Here is a 16,367-nt window from a genome sequence, read left to right as displayed (position 1 = left end):
TTTGTAAAATTTGTCAGCAGTTAGACTATCGATGTCCTCAACAGGCCTGTGCCAGATCATTAAAAGCTATCAAATATAACTAGTTTGGTGAGTCATGAGGAACAAGAAAGAACGGTAAATGCAAGGTCCTTTTCTACGGGGTTATCTGCATGTTGTCAAAAGTATAGAGCAAACGGAGGCGAACAAGGACGAGCTGTGTTGACCGCTCAGCTTTTTGTGAGTCAACTCTTTTTTTTTTCCACTTCAACAAGCCTTATGCAAGGCATCCATCTTAAGGAGTTATGGACCAGGGGCAAGTGCTTGTTGTTTGGTTGGGTGAACAAGATCACAAACACGGAGCTGTTTCTGTCGAAGCAGGTAAACAGTAGTGGGAGCGACGCAAAGGTGAAGGTCCCATGAATCTGCCAATGCTCAGCCACACTGGAGAACTTTAAATGGGACAAAAGTTGTCCGACAAGACATCTGAGCACTTTTTAGAGGAATACAGAGTAACAAGACATCCAAGGAAAGTTAAGACTTGTGGGTATTGGGAATGAATGTTGACATCGATGATGTTGACATCGCTGACCCAGCATCAGTGTGGCCATCTTACAGTCACTGTAAGACACATGTAGTATTCATCTTATTGATATTTCAACCCAATAATGACACTTGCAACGTTAGACCCTTTATAGAGCATTGTTTTGTGTGTGTGTATGACATTTTTCACAATTGATGATTGTGACTATTCTTATATGAGTGCTCATTGTCATTTACGTTGACCATGGGGTTATCCAAGTTCATGGAAACAGGACCTCATTGCACTCCATCCCAAGGCAACCCCACTGGCTGAAGTTAACAGTCACTGGAGAAAAATGCTTACAGTGTTAAAGTGAATGGCTGCAACTCTTCCTCTTACTGACCCATTTCGTAAACACTTTACAGTGGTGCCATCTTCCGCTTCCCTGCACTCGAGAGCGTGTGTGAAGAGAAAGAGAGAGAGAGAGAGACAAAGAAAATAGGACAAGTAAGTGAGAGAAATCATCCATAGTTGTGCGATTTGATGGAGCAAAAAAAAAAAAAAAAAAAAAGAAAAGAAAGCTTTACACAAGCGTGTCTGCTGTTATGGTCCTCCATAATGACACAGCATATTTTTAGGTCTTTTTTGAGCCTTTCTGTGAGTCAGCTGAAAAAAAGACAGCCATGCCCCCGGGCTTAGCAGTATCAAGCCTTATGAATTTACAGTGCAAGCACAGCAAAGAATGGGAGAGTCAGCTTGTGTGTGTGTGTGTGCGCGTGTGTGTCTGTGTGGAGAGAAGCTTGTGCGCTGATTTTGTGGTGACGTGAGGAGTTGATGGCACAAGTCAAGTCAAATGTGTCTCTTTTTGGAGACAGGGGTGAAAAGGATGTGTGTCTGTGTCCACTCATCCGCAGCTTGGCCCAGTTAACAAGCCACAGTAAGTGAGAAAGGGCACTTACACCTGCACAGAGACTCACGCACATCTTTGCACACACACACACATTCACACACATGCACGCACACATACACAGACACATACACACACACTGACATGCACACACACACACACACACACACACACACACACACACACACACACACACACACACACACATTTACAAGAGCATGCATTCGCTTCTCTTTTTCATTTGCTTTGGCTTTCTTGTTCTCTTTCTCCTAACTTTGATTTCCCTTCATATTTCTTGTCTGTCACCTCTCCTCTCTGTCTTCCTCAATCTCTCCCCCTTATCTGTCTTCTTTTCACTCACTCTTTTCTCAACTCAGTTTACTTACTCCCAAAAGCTTATAAGCATGGTTATTTTAGATACACTGAGCAAAACTACCAATAACAACAACACATGACAAAACTGAACTTAAAAATTATATGTACACACACACTCAAACTCACATATCTCACCCATATCACCTACACAAAAGATGAAATAAAGCATTAGGTCAAGCATAATGGGTAGACGTCAGACTCCCTCTTCCTGTCCCTTTCTTCTTCACTCTTTCCACCCCTCATTTTCTCTCCCGTCCTCCCTCTCTCTTTCTCGAAATGATTGCACCTGACAGCTCAGCCCTCAGTGGTGGCAAATCAGGGAACCGGTGCTGACGTCAGAGATGAACAAATCTCTTATTTTAGGCTCCTGCCCTCCACTCCTTTCACTCTCCTCCCTCACTCTCTCCATCTATCCTTGCCTGCACAAAGTGACCATTTCAGCCAAGTAGCAGCAATCCAGCATCCAGCGACACAAAAGGATTTGTCCTTATACCTCTCTAGTCATCCAGTTCCATTAATTCAAAATGAACATCAGATCATGATGACAAGCAGAGAGCCAAAATCATTGGCTTTGAGGTGTTCAAAAGTGCCGGTTGCACTAAACCCATTGTGTTGTGAAACACACACACACACACACACACACACACACATATGAAGAGTTTGGTTTCAAAATGCTATATCCTCCATTTTAATGAATTTCCATAAATCATTTTTTTTTATTTTGTTTTCCAAGTCATTTCAGTGGAAATGTAATTGGGTATTTTTAATATTTAATTGATCTTTACTCAATCAAAACAACAGAACTGCAATTAAATAACATGCCTTATTAATGTTTTCAAAAATGGATTTATAGCATTAACCATTTTGGAACCAAAGTTTTCATATATATATATATATATATATATATATATATATGTATATATATATATATATATATATATATATATATATATATATAGAGAGAGAGAGAGAGAGAGAGAGAGAGAGAGAGAGAGAGAGAGAGAACTTTGACAGTTCACAAGTTTGGTAGTGGCTATTTTAAGATCTGAGGAACAGATGGTCTTGATCCTCCCAGGACGAGATGCCCAGACGCATGCTGGGGCGGCCGCTTATCAAAACATCAGGGACGAGCCCTTCAGAAAAAACTGTATGATAGCTATGCTACAGTTATTTTTTGTAAGTGTCTCAAAATGTTTCAGGCCCTTGGGGAAGACAAACATCAGCCAACAACGCCTCCAGCTGACACAGGGTCCAGCCTGGACATCCAGCCTGGTCATTATCTAGCTCTCAAAAGTTGTCTTGAAACAGCAACGTTTGGGTGGTAAACTAGTTCTCTAACCACTGATTGTAAACATCATATATTTATTGCATTAAATGGACATTCAATATATCATATACGTTGAATGTCCATTCATGGAAATTAATTAATGATCAACAAAATGAATTAGAGGTTTATAAAAAAAATGCTTCAAAAAATATCAAAAACAGTAGCTACAAAGTGTCTTGTTCCGCTTTTTGGAGATTTTACAGGTGCTTTTATCCTTACCTTCACCTTAGCAATTTGTTACCTCCCAAGTCAGGTTTAATATGCATAATTGCCACTGAAACAATACCTTTTTGGTATTCAAGTAAACTTCATGTTCTCTTCGGGTTAGTTCACACCACCAAGAGCTATTCCTTTGTTTTGAATCAATTATTTCTTTAAGTTACTATTTTTCTGCTATTGTTTATGCAAAGCACATTGAATTACCCCTTTGTCAACTCAAGTCACCATGTTCAGTTCTAACAGCAGTTTTTGCTAACAGGTTTTTCTATTAGGTTCTATTAGATAGGTATTAAGGTCCTCCTCAATTTTTTTTATTTATAAACAAGCAGTAGTGCTTTAAAATGTATTTTGTGACTTACTGGAAGCCAGTGCAGGGACTTAAGAATTGGAGTAATGTGGTCAGTTCTTTTAGCTTTTGTGAGAACCCTAGCTGCTGCATTTTGTATCACCTGAAGCTGTTTGATAGTCGTTTTATCAATTATTTTATTATTTTATTAAAAAGGCCTATGAAAAGCCTATTGCAGTAATCAACCCTGCTGGAGATAAATGCATGAATGAGTTTTTCTAAATCATGTTTTGACATCAGCCCTCTAAATTTGCCAATATTTTTGAGGTGGCAAAAAGCTGATTTAGTTATTGCTTTCATGTGGCTGTTGAAATTTAGATCACTGTCAATTAATACACCAAGATTTTTAACATCCTTTGCTTTCAACCCTTTTGTTTAAAGGAGAGTGGCAACCCTATGGTAAGTCGTTCCTCCTTTTTACAAAATATAAATATAATTACTCAGTTTTTTCTTTGTTCAGCTGAAGAACATTTTGAGACATCCAGTTGTTGATTTGTTCAATACACTGACAAAGAGATTTAAGGTTATTAATAGTCGTCTGGCGACAGAGTTAAGTCAATTTGTGTCATCTGCATAGCAATGATATGAAAGCAAATTATTTTTGATGATTTGTCCAAGTGGAACATATAGAGGTTGAATAATAGTGGCCCTAAGATTGACCCCTGGGGAACACCACAGGTCAAGGACCTCGGTGTTGAGGCCAGTTGATAACTATGCCTGTGAATCCAACCTAGGTTTCTAGTCTGGGGTGCGTTTCCCAAAAGCATAGTTGCTCACCTGTTAAGGCCAGGTCTTTAACAGTTGTAGAGACATTGAGACCCTTTGTGATAACAATGTCGAGGGTATGGCCAAGAGAGTGTGTTGGCCCCTGTACATGCTGTGTTAGGAAGAAATTATTGCTTAGTGTAATTAATTCCTTAGCATAATTGTTTTCTGGATTATCCACATGCAAGTTTAGATCCCCTGATATAACACAGGCAAACTATGCAAATGACTGACAGAAGTTCACCTACAGTAGCTCTTCAAGAAAGACTTTAGCTGAATGTTTTGGAGGCCTGTAAATAGTCAGTAATACAATCTGAGGAGAAGACTTAATGCGTGTACACAGGTATTCAAATGATGTAGTCACCGAATGATGACTGATTGGACTGAAAAGACGTTTTGAAAAATGTGGCTATCCCTCGCCTCTTTTATTTGCTCTGGTAGCACTCAAAAAACTGAAATTTGGGGCAGCTGATTCGATGAGGGTAGTAGCACTGTTTGCTTGATCTACCATGTCTCACTTAAGTCAATTTATTTTTCAAGTCAATTTTATTTTTATAGCGCATTTAACATGCACAAAGTGCAACACAAAGCGCTCCACAAACAAGACACATAACAAAAAGACAAAAGATGCCGGACGGAGCGGCGTAGTCGCCAGCGTTCCCACAACATCAAGACAAACAAACAAATTTACAACATAACAATTGACACACAAGACAAAGATGCCTGATGGAGCAGTGTAATCGCCAGCGTACCCGAGACACCTAAGTTAAGTAAAAAATCAAGGTTGTGTGTGCAAGTCAGATCATTAATTAAGAATGATTTGTTTGAAAGAGATTTGATATTTAGAAGTGACAGTTTTACTGTAAGTTTTGGTGAAATCTGATCCACAGGGGAAATCTGAGGTTGTTGTGGTACAGGTAGGAGATTTGACCTGTTTACCCTGTAAGCTTGATGCACTTGTCTTCTATTACTTGTCAATACAGTAATAGAGAATGTCATACTGTAGGCTTACTGGGTCCCGGCATGTTCTCAAAACTACTGTCAGTACCATTTCTATTGCAGGAAGTTTATTTTGCTATATAAATAAACTTGACTTGATGTAGTTCCTATAACCAGAAGTATGAGCTATATCCAGCTAGACCAGGGCCAGATGTCTTTCAGACACCTTCTTTCCATATTTGTGTCAAAGACAGTTTGAGTTTGATTTGATCTTATCTCATTTAGAGGAGGCACACCAGGATTACCACACGGTTTCGCTTGCAATGATGAATGCCACTGTGGCTTGCGAATTTTGTAATTCACTTGAAAACTTCTTAGGACAGTTGTCCAAACTCTGGCCTCAGTTATGACAACAATGTTGGGTTGAGGTTTAGCTTTCATGATGACCATTATCCTACCACAGTGTCTTGGGAGAGAGAGGCAGAGGAGAGGTCAGAGAGAGGGAGTGGGGGTGGGATTTAGAGAGCATATGTGGAGAGTGAGAGAGAGACAGATATCGGCAGAGAGAAATTTGAAGAGATGGGTTGAAAAAGATGAAGAAGAGAAAGAGAGAGAGAAACCTAAAGGGAGAAATGTGGAAAGAGTGAGATGGATGTACAGTGAAATTGACATGAGGAGAGAGAGAGAGAAAGAGGGAGACAGAGAGAGAGAGAGAGAGAGAGAGAGAGAGAGAGAGCAAGTGTTTTGATTTCTCCTGTCAGGGTAGATCAAGGGCCGAGATTTCCTTTGGATAGGGTCCCTCATTACATCAACACTGTCCGTCCCAAGCGCCCTTCCAAATGAAGTGGCCATGTGTGAAGGCAGCCTTTAAAGCAGGCACCAGCTATAAATACCGGCCAGTTTCGGACCTCAGTGGATGAAAAGATGAGCAGTCAGAACAGACCCCTGGAAAAGATGACGGGTTAACAGGAGAGATTAACAGAAAGAGAAAGGCCACAGAGTATCATTAGAACTATTTAAACAAAAGTTCTGTGTTTGTCTGCCTTCATTGCTATAACTTTAATCAAACTGATAAAAGCCAAACAATGTAGAAAACAATCGGTTACACTTACTTGACAGTATCGACATAAGAGTGACATACCACTGTTATGAATATGTCATAAACAAGTCATAAACGTTTATGACATAACGCTTCTGTTATTAATTGACATTCGGTTTTTGTCATAACAAATTAGGATTAGGATTACGGTTAGGGTTAGGTTTAGGGTTAGGGTTAAGTTTAGGGTTAGGATTAGGGTTAGAGGTTAGGATTAGGGTTAGGGTTAGGGTTTATGTGTCACTCTTCATGTCGATACTGTCAAGTAAAGTGTTACCAAACAATGTCAAGTCTTGTACAGTTTTCTAAGACAATTTATAGATTATACTGTATTTTCATCATTTAAGCCAAAAAAAAGGTTGTATGTCTCCACTGACCTTGCGAACAACTTCAGCGACTTCTGAATGTTTTTAAAAGACATTGTTTTTACTTCTAAATGTCCAAGTAGTGTGCACTTTGAGTTAATGTGTACCGAGATCTCTAAGCGCTATCTCTCTCTCTTTCTGCATTAGCTGAAATATACATTAATCGAATGCATAGGATTACATAAATTATGCCTTTGGAGAATACTAAAGGGAGGAAATGATCGCCTCTGCCATTTTTTCTAGACGAATGTCACGGTTAATGTGAAGTCTTCCACTGTAACTAATTCTCTTCAGTAAACACCCAACTGCACATTTATAAACATTACAACTTCAAGGCTCCTGAAACAGATTCCACCATAATGAATTGCTGAATTGCTTGTGGGATAAGAAAAAAACAAACAATTAAAATGCAGGGTTATAATGATCATGACTAATGTACATTAATATTTCATCATCAGACAATAATGAGTCAAAGACCAATGTCATTATAAATGAAACTACCTTTAAATGCCATTTAAGCCAATAAATGCCAATGTCACTACCTTAAATGCCAACATTCACTGTGTACATATTGGATACATAGTTTGGTGCATGAATATTTCACTTTGACTAAAACTGGGCTTGTTTACATTTCTGTCATACATTTCTTCCAATAGCAAACAGATGGTCATGTCTCACAGATATTTCAACCTGACTGAGACGATTTGTACCAGACAATCCTCCCAGAAGAGGAGCATCAGGGGATGTACATGTAAATTGGGAGGGCATTGGAAAGAGCTCTACACTGAGTATGGACCCTTTCAAGAGAGTTCCATTATCAGCATCATAGTTGGCCCCACAAGACTTCCTTTTTAACATTCCATATGTTGTCTTAATGCAGAGGAAGTAGATTGGGGCCCAAATAGAACGTTCAAGCATTGTTTTTGTTTTCATTATTGAAAGGGTATATAGCTACTTGCCAAGAATCTCTCTTGTTATTTGTGCAAACTGGCGACAGAGGCAGAGGGGAAAAGGCTGTAACTCTCTGCACTGGGTTTGCCTCTGAGGTGGCAGATATCCAGACTAATTTGGCACTGACACACTGCAGAAATTAATCTGTGACCTCTTTGATCTTAAAATAGATTGTAATTATAATAATACTCATAATGATAATGATAATGATTTGTATTTCTCTTAAAAGCAACTTTTGAAACATCAAAGTGTGTGAGTACAATAGTTTCTTTCAGTCTCTTTCAGTCAAGTTCACTTGAAGTTAACCAGTGGGGAGTCATCCTCAGATCATGTGATGTCTTGCTCTATTAGGTCAAGTTGACGGTCATATTCAAATTTCAGTGGTCTCTTAATATGTATTTGTACATACATTGTGGACAAGATGATTGGACTTTCTGGCCTGAGGCTGCCAAGCTGACGGCAATCTGAAGAGTAGTTAGCAAGTCTGTATAGATACCATCTTTAGAGCAAATGGGACATTTAAACACAGCCTTTTATTGGAACAGATGGTATAAAATGTAGATTTCACTGGCAGAAGATAATGCCAATTTGAAACATTAAATCCTAGATAATTCATGCAATAACTACATTATGTAAATCAAAACAATGGTATAAATGATAAATGCTGTGAAAAATTGTTATTCAAATGATGAAGGCAGCCTCACAAAACCGCATGTGGGAAACCTATTGGGGGTTCAGACAGCTTTCCCACAGCATGGCTCTCCTCCTACTAGCATGAAACACTTTACCGTAAAGTCCCAGCAAAGAGTCTTGCACTCGTTTGCTGTTTGAATCCGCACACTTCTGTCGGCAGTGAAGAATGCACTAAAATTTGCTAGTACAGAGGTTGTGATGAAGGACTTAGGGTTGGGGTGATATTGAAATGTGGCTTGTTAGCGCCCCCTGTGTTCAATGTTAGTAGTTAGTGAGATTTTGATGTGATAGGAGCCATTACTGATGGATCTGACGGTAGTGTAGGGATGATAAGTGCATCCATCCTGTATATCTATCATCCATTGCCATCCATCCCCTATCATACCTTGTGTGTGTTCATAAACCAGTAAGTGAATTTCTGTTATGTATATTTTTTGGTTTCAGTCTATACGTATATGTAAATGTTAAGAGGTTCATGATGCTACATGTGCCTTAACTGTTAGTAGTACTAGCTATATGCTACTAGCTACTAGTATATGTTATTATGTTAGTAATGGTAATTACGTGTATATTTGAATATTATGTAAGACGTGATTATTTCTGTTTCTTTGTAGAACCACACACAAACGCTTATTCAACAATTCTGGAATAATAAAATTCCTTGAATCCAATATCTTTGCATTCTTGCCAATGCCCCACAGTGGTCACACATCCCAACCATTCAGAATTTAGTCCCTCATGACAGAGGTAGATGCATTGGAACAGAGTGCGAGTCTGCTGGAAATGAGAATATCAAAAAGTATGCTTAAAAACCATGCTAACACTAACATAAGCACAGTCGGCATGAATAAAAAGCATACTAGTATGCTTTTACTGGTGCATTTTGGTGACACTGTTTGCAATGACGCACTTGGAAAGCATTATTTTATTTATTTATTTTTATTTTTGCAGGATGGTCGCTGAACCACTGAAGTGTGACAGATAATATCAGGTAGATCTAGTCGTTACAAAGTGTAGTTGTAAATGATTTATCTACAAACTGCTTACAGAAGAGTTTAAAAGAGAACGTTGACATAGATTGTGACTCATAGCCTACAATACATTTCAGGACAAGTACCACCAGCCATCTGCAAGTGGAATCAATCCCAGCAGGCGCCACTCTTAATGTCACTTCCTCTTAGGTGCATGCCCTGCAAGAGTGCGCCTTTCGTTGCGGTGTCACTGATAGATAGAAAGAGGTCGGGACATGACAGATGAGGCGGGGGGACAAACAGCTGTTGAAAGCCCAGACCCAGACAAATGAGCGCTCAGAGGGTGATCGAGTCAAGGGGCTGTCTCTGGCTCACCGCCTTGTCACGGAGCTGATGGTGGCGAACATTTACCCGTCACTCCCCGGAATCAAATTAAACTGACTCCGGGTGTGTGATTGTCAGAACACAGCTGTGCCGTGCTTGGGTGGCAGGATCGGGTTTTTTAGCCTGTGACAAATGCAGTTTTGTTTTTCGGGATGCAACGTCGCAGATGGAGATAATGTTCCATCAGAGGAACTGATCTGACAGATTCCCAGTGGGAATTCAATAACATCGGACTGAGATGGAGTTTTTACCTTGTGACAAGTACAAGGACATTCTTGCTTGGTGTTCCAAAACCTGCTGACATTGCTGTTTTTGGACAAGGCAAATTTCTGCTTTTCCTGGACACTTCATCTATTTCCAATTATGTATCCTATCCTATTTTTCATTCTGTATTCCTCCTTCTATCTACAATATCTATCTATCTATCTATCTATCTATCTAGGCCTACTGTATCTGTCTATCTACCATCCATCCATCCATCCATCTATCCCAGGGGGAGTTATCAGGATGGTCCCCTAACTCTGCTAGGCCACTGAGCTCTAATGGGCCGTGGTTAATGCAGAAGCTCCTTATTCTCCACAGTACAGTCCAGCCCAGTCCAGCTCAGCTCAGCTCCAGCACTCACTGTAATATTACAAAACCTCACAAATGGGCCGACTAATCACAGTAATGCGCACTGAAGGTCTTCGAATAAAGTTGGAGAGACCCTGAGGCAATTTGAGGGCTTAATTGTTGCACTGTAGGAAGAATTATCGTGTGTGTTGAATTTTGATATGTTGGGTAGTGTTTCAAGAAGGGAGGGTGTAGTCTCTCTCTCTCTGTCTCATTCTCTCTGTGTGTGTGTGTGTGTGTGTGTGTGTGAGAGAGAGAGAGAGAGAGAGAGAGAAAGAAAGAGAGAGAGTGAGAGCATGTGTGGTTGTGGTTGTGTGGGCAAGGTGATGGGAAATGAGAGATGCGAGTGCAATTTTACTGGTACGCACCACCATAGCCCACCACAACCTTTTCTGACATGCCTAAAACAGCAGTACTTACAGTGTCGTTTGAATTTAAGTCTAATGTATCTCAAAAGGAGATGCTGAAAGCCTGCGGGTACAAATGGGATTAAAAGCTTCTAAGCATAGCAAGCCCACACCACTGCGTGGGGAATGATGTTTATATAGATGAGGCTGTTTTGGGGGAAAATAGATAGAGATGCAATGGGCCTGGTGAAAGTCTGTGAAATGAGACAATCAGACAAATTAGCTTCACTCAGAACCACCACACACACACACACACACACACACACACACACAAACATGGGTACAAGCACGAATATACACACATGGGCACAAGCACGCACAAACATACATACACACACAGGCACAAACACACGCACATATAGGCACACACACACACGCAGACACACACACAGGCACACACACACACGCAGACACACACACAGGCACAAACACGCATGCACGCAGGCACGCATGCACACACACACGCACACACACTCACACACGCACACATGCACACACTGTAAAGCTGCAGTCAACCAATTTGCGGCTGGCCTCATTTCAGCACGTCCAGGGCTGCCTGTTAAACAACCTGGCTCTAAATCCTCTTGGTCCGGCCATTAAGTTTGATTAGCCTCTCTAAAGAGATGGAGGCTTGAGTGAGCCGAGTGGCAGGGTTGCATGTCAGAGCTGAGCATGAACATTTAAACACTCCTTTAAAAATCACCTTTTTATTCATGACATATTTAAAACTTTCTTTTTAAGAGTCAGAATGGTTAAGCACAATAAGTTAGTCCCTTCCCACAATGCACCTACATGAGCTCACCCCTGTATTTTCACCTGTATTTCATCCTTTGTAACCATGGATACGCTGAGGTAATGTATGAAACAAGAGCTCAGTTGCCGCTGAGTCGGTGGAGTAACCGACAAATACAGTCACAAGGTAGTCTTTGATCACTCCAACTAAACTGTCTGCCATTATTCAGTCTCATTCTTCCCCTATACCTCCCTACAAACCCCATGCCATCAGCTTCATCACCTGTCTGTCTGTCTGTCTGTCTTTTCTGAAGTGAAAACACCTGTGTCACCACCTGTCACTCAAAACTCTCTTGAAGCTGTAGACAATAACTTGAGGGAACTAGCAGGAACATTGACTCTAGAGCGGGTGAAGAACACCCAGAGCCCATAGCCCTCAGTGACATTACAACGTACGGGAGTCACTGGGGCACATAGGTGTCTGGATTGCTTAATTTCATGTGAGCAAGGTGCAGAAATGACTTTTCGATGTACAGCCCGAAATCAGAAAAAGTTGGGACATTGTGTAAAATGCAAATAAAAACAGAATGTGATAATATTCAAATCTCATAAACCTAAATTTAGCTGCAAAAAGGACATAAACAACATATCAATTTTGACTACTTCATGGAAAATATGTGTTCATTTTGAATTTGATGCAAGCAACATGTTTACCACTGTGCTGCTTCACCTCTTCATTTAACAACAATCTGTAAATGTTTAGGAACTGAGGAGATCAGTTGCTTGAGTTTTGAGAATGAAATGTTGTCCCATTCCTGCCCGATATAGGATTTCAGTTGCTCAACAGTATGGGGTATTCTTAATCGTGTTTTTCATTCCATGATGTACCTAATGATGCAGGCAATTTCAGCACTTAGACTTTTCCCCTGTGGAGAAATACTGTTTAAATATGAGCAGAATTATTTTTGGCATTGTTCTCTTGAAATATTCATGGTCTTCCCTGAAAAAGACATTGCCTGGATGGCAGTATATGTTGCTCAAAATCTGCATACATCATTGAGAATTGAATGTGCTGATGCATATGCTGTACTGTAGGTGTGCAAGATACCGATGCTGTAGGCACTAATGCACTTCCACACAGTCATAGTTGCTGGGTTTTGAGCTGAGCACTATATGCAGTTGGATAGTTGGATAGGCCCTCTCCTCTTTAGCTCAGAGTCCATGATTTCCAAAAAGAATGGCAAATGTTGATTGATCTCACCAGGAACTTTAGTCTTTAGTCCATTTCAAACCAGCTCAGGCCCAGATAAGACAGTGGTATTTCTGTATCACCTCTTAATACTAGTCTTGCAGTCTTACACTCGTTTGCTATCTTTTGCATGATACAGTTTACACTAGCATTTGCGAATTGAGTATCAAACTGTGCTCATAGACGATGGTTATCGGAGGTTTACATGAGCCCATACAATGACTTTCATTGCAGAAACAGGTCTGGTTTTAATGCAGTGCCATCTGAGGTCCAAAAGACCACGGCCATCGAATATTGTTATTCAGGTCTGTCCCTTGTTTGCAAAGATTTTTCTGGATTCTCTGAATATTTTAATGATATTATGTACTGTAGATGATGAACTCCCCAAATACTTTGTAATATCATGTAAAGAAGCATTATAATTATACTGTTTCATCATTTGTCCACACAGATTTACACAGAGTGATGAATACCTCTCTTTACTTCTAAAAGACTCTGCCCTTTTGGGATGCTTTTTTTCATACCCAATCATGTTGCCAGTTACCCCAATTAGTTGTCAAATATTCCTTCTTTTGTTTTCTTTATCATTACACAACTCTTCCAGCATTTTCTTGGCCCCGTCCCAACTTTTTTTTAAATATGTTGCTGATATCAAATTCAAAATGTATACATTTTGTATGTATACATTAAATGTGTCCTTTTTGCAGCTATACATGAGTTTACGTGATTTGCAGATTATCACATTCTGTTTTCATTTGCATTTTACAAAACATCCCACAGAACTTTTTCTGATTTGGGATAGTAGGATTCTGATGAAAATGTAATCATGTATTGAAACGTTAGTCATTTCGGCACTTTGTTCACATTACATTAAGTTATCCAAACGTCTCTCTGCTCCAGTGATCCCTCTTTTCCTACTAAATGAGTGGTCCTCTCCCGTGAAGCACCGCCTTGTTGTCAGAAGCACGGTGGAGTCACCATTAATAGCTTGACTCATTTGCTTTACTGTAACATTGTGTCCCAGCTCTCTCAGACTACTGCATGTGGGTGAGGCCAAACGTGTGTGTGCGTGTGTGTGTGTGTGTGTTTGTGTGTGTGAGGTGGGGGTGCAGCAGCTAGGTACATCATTTAGAGCCATCACAGGATAGGGTTGTGAGTATTGTGGAAGTCTTACTGGTCAGCTTTGACCTGCAGTGTGCTTAATGGCTATAGATAGAGAAGGAATGAGAGACAGAAGAAAAGATACAGAGAAAAAAACCTGTAGAGGTATATAGAGAACAAAGAACACAAGAGAAAGAGGGAACGAGAACAAGAGGGAGAAAAATAAAGCAAAAAAAAGGGAGAGAGAGAGACAGTGATGAAATTGAGAGTTAGTTCTGGTGTAAGTGCCACCTATGATCGGGGGAAAACTCCAGGCAGTCATTATATGTGTCCACTGAGCTGTGCAACCGCAGGCACTGACTGGCCAGTCAGGACCGAGCCTCACAGGGATAGCGGGTGAGACGAGTGAGCGAGCGCGCGGAATTAGAGTCTAAGCGGCTCGATGTCCTCCTCCCATCTTCTCGGAGGGGTCAGAGAGGCCGGCCCCTGTATCCACAGCCGGGGATAAAAAACCCAGGGGGAGAATCTCTTTGATTTCCCTCAGGGCTGTCATACTTCAGTGCAGACAGCTCGAGCTGCCAGAAACACAATTAACCACGAAAAACGGCTAAGGGGGAATAACTTAAAGTAATGACCATGATGATATCATGTAAATTGTTTTGTTTTGCACATCGTGGTTGCATTTATTAATAAGTCACCAATCAAAAAAGCTAACACTGCATATTCAGAAGGTACCTCCTAGTTTAATAACTCATGAATAGTCACAGGCACTGTGAGAACAAGACGACTAAGCGTGTCGGACCTGTGGACTGTCGCATATGGTGTCATTATGTAACAGGTCTGAGGATGCAAGATGTCTGAGAGAATGTGCATCTTTCACATAAATATACGCGACATGTCAACACAGGTCAAACATCATAAAAATGAGCACAATTGCTCTAATTACACTTGCCTTGTTTTTGTGTGTTCTGATATGGTGATTACTGTGCACATATGAATGTTATGAGCAGGTGAACAACTATGTGGACTCTTCGCAGTAGGAAAAGGCGAGACTTGAGAGAGATGTACGTATAAAGCTTGTAATGGTCCAATTAAATTAGTGGGAGGCACTGGCCAAGCTGTTGTGGTGAACAGGCAGATGGTTTTCTGTCCTACTCTGCTTGGCACAATCCAAATGTGTCTATCCAAAGGCATTTAACAATCAGACACAAAGAAGAGAGAAATGAAAACTTAAGTCCTGTTTGCATCGCATGAGATTACAGGCAAAATAACCACTGGTGATGCAAAACGTTGCATGAAAAAGTTAAAATAATTTCAACTGTTGACGTGACTAGTCACAGGCAATGAGCGCATCAACGCATACAGTATGTGAATAAGGCTTTGTACATTAAGAGATAGAGAATGACTGTGAAATCCAAGTTTAATACTTGTGTCTTGTAAGTATTTACCAATCGCTGGAAATGATTCCAGGGAACCTTAAAAACATGCAGGTAAGTAAAGTGTCCTCAGCCCAAACTTGAAATGTCCCTCCTGGGTCTGTGATGTAGGTCCCCCACCTGCTTTAACACTGACAGTTACCACCAAAGACCTGCAGACAAAGTGGAAATGATCACAGCCATCTTGCAGAATGCTAGTTAATTAGCACATCCCCACAGGAAGAAGGGATGGCTATATTTAAATGCTGTGCAGAGCATACCAGGGTAATCTTTGCTTACGTCTACGGTCCTTTCATTTGTGCCTGTTCTAGCACAATGTCCAGCTTCAGATTGTACACATGACAGATCTATGCCAACACTGAGATGCTATCGTGGTTTTGATGATTGATCATCTACCCTCTGGACCTGTGACTACACTTTCCACCGTGCCTCTACAATGAGTAAAGTATGACAGTATGACTGGGCTGTGGCCTACTTCACAACCAAAGGTGAAATGCACACAGGGTGGATGATTTTGATCTGGTCCCCATCAACCCCCGCCCCCTGGCCCTGAGACAAATCCCATGGGGTCAGTGACACTGTCAGTGCCACATATCTCCATAGAGACCAGAATTCAGAAGCCAAACTGTGTCAGTTGCCAAGGAAACGGCAAGGTTCTGGGATTCTGACGGGTCCCAAATGACAAAAAAAGGTTGCAGAGATGAGAGATTGGAGGTCTTCGAGTGTCTTTCAAGTCAGCAATACCCCCAAATAGACATATCCGTGAATTGTTTAAGTGAGGGTATTATGAGCAGGCTAATCTTAAAGGTACACTCTAATACAGGGGTTAAATCAGCCATATACCCGATTTACCAATACCAATGTATTATGGGTAGCACACTAATGAGGAGGGTGGGACATGTTTCATGTCATGTTAGATCACACCCTGAGGCTCTAAGCTTTCAGAAAATATATTGTTTATATACTGTAGTTGAATTAGTTTTCTCTTCATGG

The sequence above is a fragment of the Alosa alosa genome, chromosome 8 (assembly GCF_017589495.1).
Source record: "Alosa alosa isolate M-15738 ecotype Scorff River chromosome 8, AALO_Geno_1.1, whole genome shotgun sequence".
In the NCBI taxonomy this organism is placed as follows: domain Eukaryota; kingdom Metazoa; phylum Chordata; class Actinopteri; order Clupeiformes; family Clupeidae; genus Alosa; species Alosa alosa.
This window is presented reverse-complemented; position numbering follows the sequence as displayed.